General features: G+C 42.1%; 1 pseudogene; it reads left to right on the top strand.

The window, feature by feature from the left end:
- The first annotated feature begins 8,678 nt into the window (after window positions 1–8,678).
- On the top strand, window positions 8,679–8,753 carry LOC129495336 (U4 spliceosomal RNA; annotated as a pseudogene).
- Window positions 8,754–9,701: the final 948 nt, after the last annotated feature.

Raw genomic sequence — 9,701 nt, 5'->3', positions numbered from 1 at the left:
TTTCCCGTCTCGCCACTCCAGCCAATCAGCAGCGATATTACTAGCGGTCCGTCGGCACCAAAAAAGCCTGCCGGTTATTGGTAGGCTTCTGCTCTAGGATACCCAATAAGAGGTATTATTCCTAGAACGTCACCAAGAGGTGGGGAAAGATAAGACAATTCCATCCCTGATTGGTCAAGAGCTACCGGGGCGGGAAAGTTAGAACTAGAAAGGATGGAGGGAGAAGAAAAAAAAAAAAAAAAGTCTACGTCTCTGGGCGGGGCAAAGAGGGAAGAGTGACTGGAATAGGTGGGCTGGGAAGCGCGACTAGGAATAGGGACAGATGGGGTGCAAGGGAGAGTGCCCTGCATCTTAGTGGTGATGTGGTTGGTCTGTGGCGGATTCTGTGCTCGTGGACGACGAAATGATGTGTGTCTAGCAAGGTTGCCCTTTATCCTCTGGATTTTAATTTGAGTAAGAGGATGTATGGCCATAGGTGGAGAATCATTCCTCTTCATCCGCCCCAGAGGCGTAAGGATAATTAACATTTTTTGAGGCTTTACCCTGTAACAGGTTCTGTACTTTTACAAGTATAGTCTAGTTTAACCTTTAAAGTAGCTCTGTGGGGGATCCCTGGGTGGCTCAGCGGTTGGGCGCCTGCCTTCGGCCCAGGAGTCCCGCATCCGGCTCCCTGCATGGAGCCTGCTTCTCCCTCTGCCTGTGTCTCTGCCTTTCTCTCTCTCTCTCTCTCTTTCTCTGTCTCTCATGAATAAATAAATAAAATCTTTTTTAAATCACATTATATCATACCTATGCGTATATATACTGAATATGTAGGATGAAATGTAATTGTTTATGGATTTATAGGTAGTCAAATAATGCTTTCATGACTTGTTTAGAATTCTTGCCTTTTTCCTTTTAAAGTACCACATTTTTTACAATAGTGTATGGTTTTATAATTTATTATAACTTTTTAAATAATAAGAAAATAGAGATTTCAAAATGCTTTTGGCAAGTACTTACCTACAAACAACACATTTTGAGTGGAACCCGTCTTTTTGTCCCACTAAATGAAAAGCTAAACTGTGATACATTTTTTAAACTATTTAAAGCCACAGTTGTTCTAGAAGTATTATTTTGTATTATGGTTTGTTTGTTTGTTTGTTTGTTTTTAAGATTTTACTTACTTATTAGAGAGAGAGAGAGCACAAGCAGGAGGAGCAGGAGATGCAGGACTTGACCCCAGGACCCTGGGATCATGATCTGAGCTGAAGGAAGATCCTTAACTGACTGAGCCACCCAGGCGCCCCTGTAGCTTTCTATTTTATAATGCATTTTTTTCTGTTACAAAAATAATGTCTGGTCAATGTGGAAAACTTGAATAAAGTAACTATAAAGAATAATACACCACTACACACCTATATCAAAATGGCCAAAATCCAGAACACTGACAACACTAAATGCTAGCAAGGATGTAGAGCAATAAAACTCTCATTCATTGCTGCTGGAATGCAAAATATAAAACCACTTTGGAAGATAGTTGGGCAGTTCCTTACAAAATGTACTGTACACTCACTACACAATCCAGCAGTCGTGCAACCAAGAAATTGGAAAACTTATATCCACAACACAGAAACTTGTTTATAGCAGCTTTATTCATAATTACCAAAACTTGAAAACAATCAAGATGTGCTCTGGTAGGTGAATGAATGGATAAACTGATACATCCAGATAATGGCATATTATTCAGCACTAAAAAGAAACGAGCTATATGGCATGAAAAGACACAAAGGAAACTTGAAAGCATTTTACTAAGTGGAAGGGAGTCATCTGAAAAAGCTACATTTGCATGATTCCAACTATATAACATTCTGAAAAAGGCAAAACAATGGAGATAGGGAAAAGATTAATGCTTTCTAATTTTTTTAGAAATTTTTTTTATTTATTTATGATAGTCACACACAGAGAGAGGAGAGAGAGAGAGAGAGAGAGGCAGAGACATAGGCAGAGGGAGAAGCAGGCTCCATGCACCAGGAGCCCAATGTGGGATTTGATCCCGGGTCTCCAGGATCGCGCCCTGGGCCAAAGGCAGGCGCTAAACCGCTGCGCCACCCAGGGATCCCAGATTAATGGTTTCTAAGGGGTGTGGGGAGAGAGGAATGAATAGGCATAACACAGAGGATTTTTAGGACAGTAAAACACACTGTATGATACTGTAATGCTGAATACCTGTCATTGTATGCTTGTCTGAACCATGGACAACACCAAGAGTAAGTCCTAAAGTAAACCATATGCTTCAGGTGACAATGATGTGTCACTGTAGGTTCACTAGTTGTGCACCACTCTGGTGGGGAATATTGATAATAGGGAAACTGTGCATGTGAGGTAGGGAGTATATAGGAAATCTCCGTAACTTCCACTCAATTTTGCTGTAAAGCTAAGCCACACTCAAAACATGAAGTCTATTAAATAAATAAATGAATAAATAGAACATTATCATATTAACTCCTACACAAAAGAAATCATTGGATTCTATATTTTGTCATCCATCTGTGTACATAGCTTCATAATATCTTGCCCACATTTGTCACCTAATTCACTATTAGCATTTTCTCCACATTTATAAATATTCTTCCCAGGGCACCTGGCTGGCTTAGCCAGTAGATCATGCAACTCTTGATCTCAGAGTTGTAATACCGAGCCCCACGTTGGGTGTAGAGATTATTGAAAAATAGAACCTTTGGTGTGTCTGGGTGGCTCAGTCAGTGGGGTGTTTGCCTTCAGCTGGGGTCATGGTCTGGAGGTCCTGGGATTGAGCCTCACATGGGGCTCCCTGCTCAAGGTTACTTCTCCCTCTCTGTTTTCCCCTCTACCCCCTCCTGTGCACTCTTTCTCTCTCTCAAATAAATCAATACAATCTTCAAAACAAAATTTTTAAAAATTAAAAAATAAGAATAAATTAAAATAAAACCTTTAAAAAAATTCTTCCCCATCATATCCTTAAAAGTTACATGGTAATCCACTATGTATATTTATCATAACCATACATAACCAGTCACTGTGTTGGACTTGTATCTTATAATCATAATTTTAGAGCCATAATTTTATTTTTAAATTTTGTTCTAAACATTTTATTTATTTATTCATGAGAGACAGAGAGAGAGGCAGAGACACAGGCAGAGGGAGGGGAAGCAGGCTCCATGCAGGGAGCCCAATGTGGGACTAGATTGATCCTGGTAATTCAGGATCAGGCCCTGAACCAAAGGCAGACACTCAACTGCTGAGCCACCCAGGCTTATTACTGATTTCTTATTACTGATTTCTTATTGTTTTAAACCATGATACATTGAGCATCATCATGCACAAAGAGTTTCTTTCTTTAATATTTAGGGTTATTTCCACAGGATAGATTCCTTGAAATAACAGTGGGTTGGTTTTTTTTTTTTTTTTTTTTTTTTTCGTTTTTAAGTGCAATGATTTAGGGAAAGTTACTTTCACATGAAGATAATCATATTTTTTTAAGATTTCATTTATTTATTCATGAGAGACACACACAGAGAGAGAAAGAGAGAGGCAGAGACACAGGCAGAGGGAGAAGCAGGCTCCATGCCGGGAGCCCAATATGGGACTCGATCCCAGGACTCCAGGATCACACCCTGGGCTGAAGGCGGTGCTAAACCTGATAAACATATATTCTCGATTAGAATGCAAAATTCAAATGACTTTTAAAAATAACAGCTTTATTAAGATAAAATCCATATGCCACATGGTTTACCCATTTAATGTGTACAGTTCAGGGTTTTTGTTTTGTTTTGTTTTTAATTTATTTATTCATGAGAGACACAGAGAGAGAGGCAGAGACACAGGCAGAGAGAGAAGCAGGTTGCCTGCAAGGAGCCCAATGCAGGACTTGCTCCCAGACCCGGAGATCATGACCTGAGCTAAAGGCAAACACTCAGCCAGACGTCCCAGTTCAGTGGTTTTAAATCTATTTACATAGTTGTGCAACCATCACTACTATCTAACTCCAGAACATTTTCATCACCCCAACAGGAAACCCCATATCTGTTAGCAACCACTTCCCATCCCTACCTCCCAAACCCTCACTGTATTGTCTCTTTGTAATGTTGCTTTCTGAAAACCCAGAAATTGCTTGATGTGCTAGATAAGATTTTTTATTAGATGAATGCAATTCACAGCAATGTTGAAGAGTACCTTAAGGGCACATTTGCAGAGCTATCATGTGTAAGCTCATTAACTAGTATTTCAACATCAAGGTGGCTTATGCTTTAACTATTATTCATTGTGGGTACGTTTTTAATGTATATATGACTCAGAATAAAACACTACAATAGTCAAAAGCGCCTCAGAGCTTCCAGTGTTCAGCTGAGTAAGAAACTGTTTCATGTTCATCTGACCACCAGGAGCCAGCTCACTTTCCTTTCATTCAGTCAAGACTCAAAACTGTTCCTTTTTTCTTTTAAAGATTTTATTTAGTTACTTGGAGTGAGAGAGCAAGAGAGAGAGAGTGTGTGTAAGCAGAGGGAGGGGCCAAGGGAGAGGGACAAGCCAGCTCCATGCTGAGCACAGAGCCGACCTTGGGGTTGATCCCACAGACTCTGAGGTCATGACCTGAACCCAAACCAAGACTTGGATGCTCAACCAAATAAGCCAACCAGGCACCCTTCCACTTTTTTTTTTTTAAGGATTTTATTTATTTATTTAAAACAGATTGGAGGGAAAAGCTGAAGGGGAGAGAATATGAAGCTGACTCCATGCTGAGAGCCCAACATGGAGCTCCATCTCAATATGCTAAGAACATGACCTGAGCAGAAACCAAGAGTCAGATGCTTAACCCACTGAATCACCCAGGAGCCCCAAAACTGTTCCTTTTTAGAAAAGGAAAATACTTAAATAACTGTCTTATTTGTGAAATGATTAAAAAGTGAAAGCCATCATCATTATTTTTAAGACATGGACCCTAGGATCCCTGGGTGGCGCAGCGGTTTGGCGCCTGCCTTTGGCCCAGGGTGGGATCCTGGAGACCGAGGATCGAATCCCACGTCGGGCTCCCGATGCATGGAGCCTGCTTCTCCCTCTGCCTGTGTCTCTGCCTCTCTCTCTCCTCTCTCTCTCTCTCTCTCTCTCTCTGTGACTATCATAAAAAAAAAAAAAGATGTGGACCCTAGAACACCGTTGTGACCCCCTGAACTCCACTTCCTTGCCCCTCCAACACCACCAATCTCAGCCTAATTCAAAGGTATTTCATTTACAAATTGACATTAGACGTGCTTTTACCTTCCTTCTCTCCTCCCCAGAGTTGGAATGGTGGCAGTAAAACACTTCTTTATTGGGAATATCATTTACTATTATATCATTTAGTCTATGTCCTTTAGCTTGGTCATTGATAAAATGAGGAACATAATAATTTCTGCTATTCAGTTGGAGTGAGAAACCATAATCCATGTAATATACTTTGAATTTTTGGGGTGCCTCAGTGGCTCAGCCAGTTAAACGTCTGTTTCCTGCTCAGCGAGGAGCCTGCTTCTCCCTCTCCCTTTCCCCCCTCTCCCTGCTTGTGCTCTTTCTCTATGTCAAGTAAATAAATAAATAAAATCGTTTAAAAAATTATATATATATACGTGGGTATATATATCTATATACATACTTAGAATTTTTAACATACATGTTTTGCATAAATGTAAGCTATTCTTTTTTTATTTTTATTTTTTTAATTTTATTTTTTTAGGTAATCTCTACAACCAATGTGGGGCTTGAACTCACAACCCTTAGATCAAGAGTTGCACACTCCACTGATTGAGCCAGCCAAGCACCCCAAATGTAAGCTATTCTTGAACAGTTACTCTTTGCTGGGATCTTTATGTATCTGATCACCAATCTTTGTGACAACCCTGCAAAACAGGTATCATTTACCCTATTTTACAGAGTAGAGATACAGACTCAGCATCATAGGAAGCAACAAGTTCTGTCTAATTTTTTTTTTTTTTTTTTTTAGTTCTGTCTAATTAAAACCCATATTCTTGGGCAGCCCGGGTGGCTCAGTGGTTTGGTGCCGCCTTCAGCCCAGGGCCTGATTGAGTCCCATGTCAGGCTCCCTGCATGGAGCCTGCTTCTTCCTCTGCCTGTGTCTCTGTCTCTGTCTCTCTCTGTCTCTCTGTCTCTCTCTCTGTGTCTCTCATGAATAAATAAAATCTTAAAAAAAATCATATTCTTTAACTACATTTTCATAATGATAAACAATTACTTCATTTTTTTTTTCAAGAAGTACAGAGGTAGAGAAGGAGGGAGGTGTTGAAGCAGAAGGAAAGGGAGACAGAATCTTAAGCAAGATCCATGGCCAGTATGGAGCTCGATGTGAGGCTCCACTCACGACCCTCAGATCACAACCTGAGCTGAAATCAAGAGTCAGATGCTTAAAAAAAAAAAAAGAGTCAGATACTTAACTGACTGAGCACCCAGGTGCCCTCAAAATAAATTCATCTTATTTGCATGGTTTACCATTTACAAATCATTTTCAAAAGTTATTTTATCAAATCCTGTGAAGTAGACCTCTTTTTATTTTTTTAAAATATTTTATTTATTTATTTATTTATTCATGAGAGACACAGAGAGAGAGGCAGAGATACAGGCAGAGGGAGAAGCAGGCTCCCTGTGGAGAGCCCGATGCAGGACTTGATCACTACCCCTGGATCACTACCTGAGCCAAAGGGAGACACACAACCACTGAGCCACCCAGGTGCCCCCATGGGTGTTTCTTTTAATATTATTCTTTAAACTGTACTTATATACTGTATGCCATGTACAAGCACACTTATGTACTATATGTGATATCAACATATGTTTCACAATTAAGAATTCGAAGAAGAAGGAAACCTGAGTGGTTCAGCAGTTGAGTTTCTGCCTTTCGTTTAGGGCATGGTCCCGGAGTCCCAGGATCCAGTCCCACATCGGGCTCCCTGCATGAAGCCTGCTTCTCCCTCTGCCTATGTTTCTGCCTCTCTCTGTGTGTCTCTCACAAATAAATAAATAAGATCTTTAAAAAAAAAAAAGAAAGAATTCCAAGAAGAATAAGAAGTTGCTAAACACATTGAAGCCCTAAATACAATAATCCCACGCTTGTCACGTAAGACAGCTTCAGTAACATCTTCATCTACTCACATGCTGTCTGTCCCACTTACAGCTCTCCCCCTGCTTTGGAGTGTGTGCCCTGGTGAAGGATGACACACCTGAGGCCTCGCCTGGAAAAATCTAGTGCCTGCCCTGCTGTGATGTGGGCTCTGGCCAACAGATGGAGCCATTTCCTCCCTACACTCTCTTCAAACTGCTCATGCAGGAAAGCTGTTGTTCAAAGTTGCGTGGTCCAGGGATAGGAGGACTGTGGCCATCGCCAGACACCAGAGGCTAGAGCAGGGCCAGGGAATGACTACTGCCAAGAATTGATTACATCTAAACCTGGTGAGGATTGGAGATGCCTGGGTAGCTCAGCGGCTTAGCGCCGCCTTCAGTCCAGGGTGTGATCCCAGAGACCCGAGTCCGTATTGGGCTCCCTGCATGGATCCTGCTTCTCCCTCTGCCTCTCTCTCTCTGTATCTCTCATGAATAAATAAATAAAATCTTTAATAATAATAATAATAATAATAATTAATAATAAACTGGGTGAGGACTGAAAAAACAGTCAGTTCCAGCCCAGTTTGGCCCTATCAACATTATGGGCCAGATAACTCTTTGTTGGAGCTGGGGGAGGGCTGTCTTGTGCACTGTGAGATATTTAGTGTCTATGGCTTTCACCCACCAGATGCTAGTAGCACGCCCCTACCTCCAGCTGTGACAATCCGAACTGTCACAAACATTGCCAAATGACCTGGGCACGCAGGGGCCCAAATCATTCCTAGTTGAGAACCACTGGTTCACATCCAGTAGTGGTGTTTGGACAGTGGTTCATATAGAATGGACTCCTGGTAATCTTTGGGGAATGTACTATGCCCTGAAAACCCAGTTTCCAATGCTTTCGAGGTGTGGGAAGGCCCTTAAAATAAGGGGACTAGCAGTCCTCACTTTATGAGTAAAAAGAGCTAAGAGGGTCTCAGAGAAAAGGAGGTGGGGAGAATGAATGTGGAGTTGACTGTGACATGGGATTTTTTTTCTTATCCCTACTTTAAAGATTTAAAAAAACAAACACCTGAGGCTCAGAGAGATTAAGCAACTTGCATAAGGTCAAACGCGTAGGAAGTGGGCACCTGGGTGGCTCAGCAGTTGAGTGTCTGCCTTTGACTCAGGTCGTGATCCCGAGGTCCCAGGATCAAGTCCCGGATCGGGCTCCCCTGCAGGTTCCCTGCTATGCTATGTCTCTGCCTCTCTCTCTCTCTCTGTCTCTCATGAATATATAAATAAAATCTTAAAAAAAAAAGCCAACACCTAGGAAGTGATAGAATTGAGATCTAAACCTAGGATTTATGGTGCAACTTTGGAACTTCAAGAATCTTATCTTTCATTTGTTCATTTTTTCATTCGTTCATCCATCCACGTGTTCGTTTACAACAATTCATTAGCTCTCACTGTGTGCCAAGCTCTGGGAATAGACTGATGAATGAAATCAATCCCCACATACATGGACGTTGTCTAGTGGGGGATAAAAACGATAAACAAGCATAGAAGGAATTATATAATAATAGTTTGGGAGCTTTGTGTAGTGGCAGTATCGTAGCCAATGAGGTTTATCCAAGACGCGATTATTGCTGATTGATAACAGTTTTGGTAAGAGTGGTGAAAGTAAAGCTCACAGAGCTGTCCGTGTTGGCTTCGCTGGGTGTGTGCCCTTTTGCAATATGACTTTGCATCAAGAGGTCACACTATCTCCCTGCCCTTAAATTTGTGCTGGTCTTATGAGTTTCTTTAACCAACAGAATGCAGTGAAGTGACTCTGTTAGTTGACCTCTGAGTCTTTGTCTCCAGGAGCCTTGTAGCTTCTACTGCCATGGTCTTTATTGCCTGAAGACCCAGGGGAAACCCCAGGGTAGCCTCCTAGCCATCCCAGACCCTCCAGCTGTTCCAACTGTTCCCGTCATTCTGGCTGAGACTCCTGACATATGAGTGAGGCATCCAGTCAGCCCAACAACTGATAAGCAGCTCATCCCCAGCAAGACTGAGCCCAGTCAGAATCACAGAAGCACAAAGCACATATATGGCTGAGGGTGGTTTGTTACCCAGAGAAAATCAGTTCAAAGCCCTATCCTGGTCTGGGGGTGGGGAGTGGGTTGGGGGTGGCTTCCTCAGATTCAAGCTGAGACCTGGAAAATAAGTGGGTGTCAGTCTGTGAGAAAGTGGGAGAAGAGCATCCAGGCAGCAAAGATACCAGTTTGAAGGCCTGGAGCTAAAAATGAACCGTATATGTACGAGGATCTAAGCAAGGAAAGGGCAATGTAAGAGGGTGTGAAGACAGAGGTAAGCCCACATGGTAAGCAGTGATAGTGAGGGGTGCTTTACTGACTATACACTGCCCATCTCCAACCCCAGGTCTAGGTTTTTAAAGATTTTTAAATTTTTATTTATTTATTTCAGAGAGGGAGTGCACGCGCACCAGAAAGCATGAGCAGGGGAAGGGGAACAGGGAGAAGCAGACCCCCTGCTGGGCAGGAAGCCTGATGTGGAGCTCCTTCCCAGGCTGCTGGGATCGTGACCTGAGCTGAAGGCAGACGCCTGAC

This window comes from Nyctereutes procyonoides, unplaced genomic scaffold (assembly GCF_905146905.1).
Source record: "Nyctereutes procyonoides isolate TBG_1078 unplaced genomic scaffold, NYPRO_anot_genome, whole genome shotgun sequence".
NCBI lineage: Eukaryota > Metazoa > Chordata > Mammalia > Carnivora > Canidae > Nyctereutes > Nyctereutes procyonoides.
Note: the sequence above shows the minus strand (reverse complement) of the source record. Positions and strands in the feature narration are given on the sequence as shown.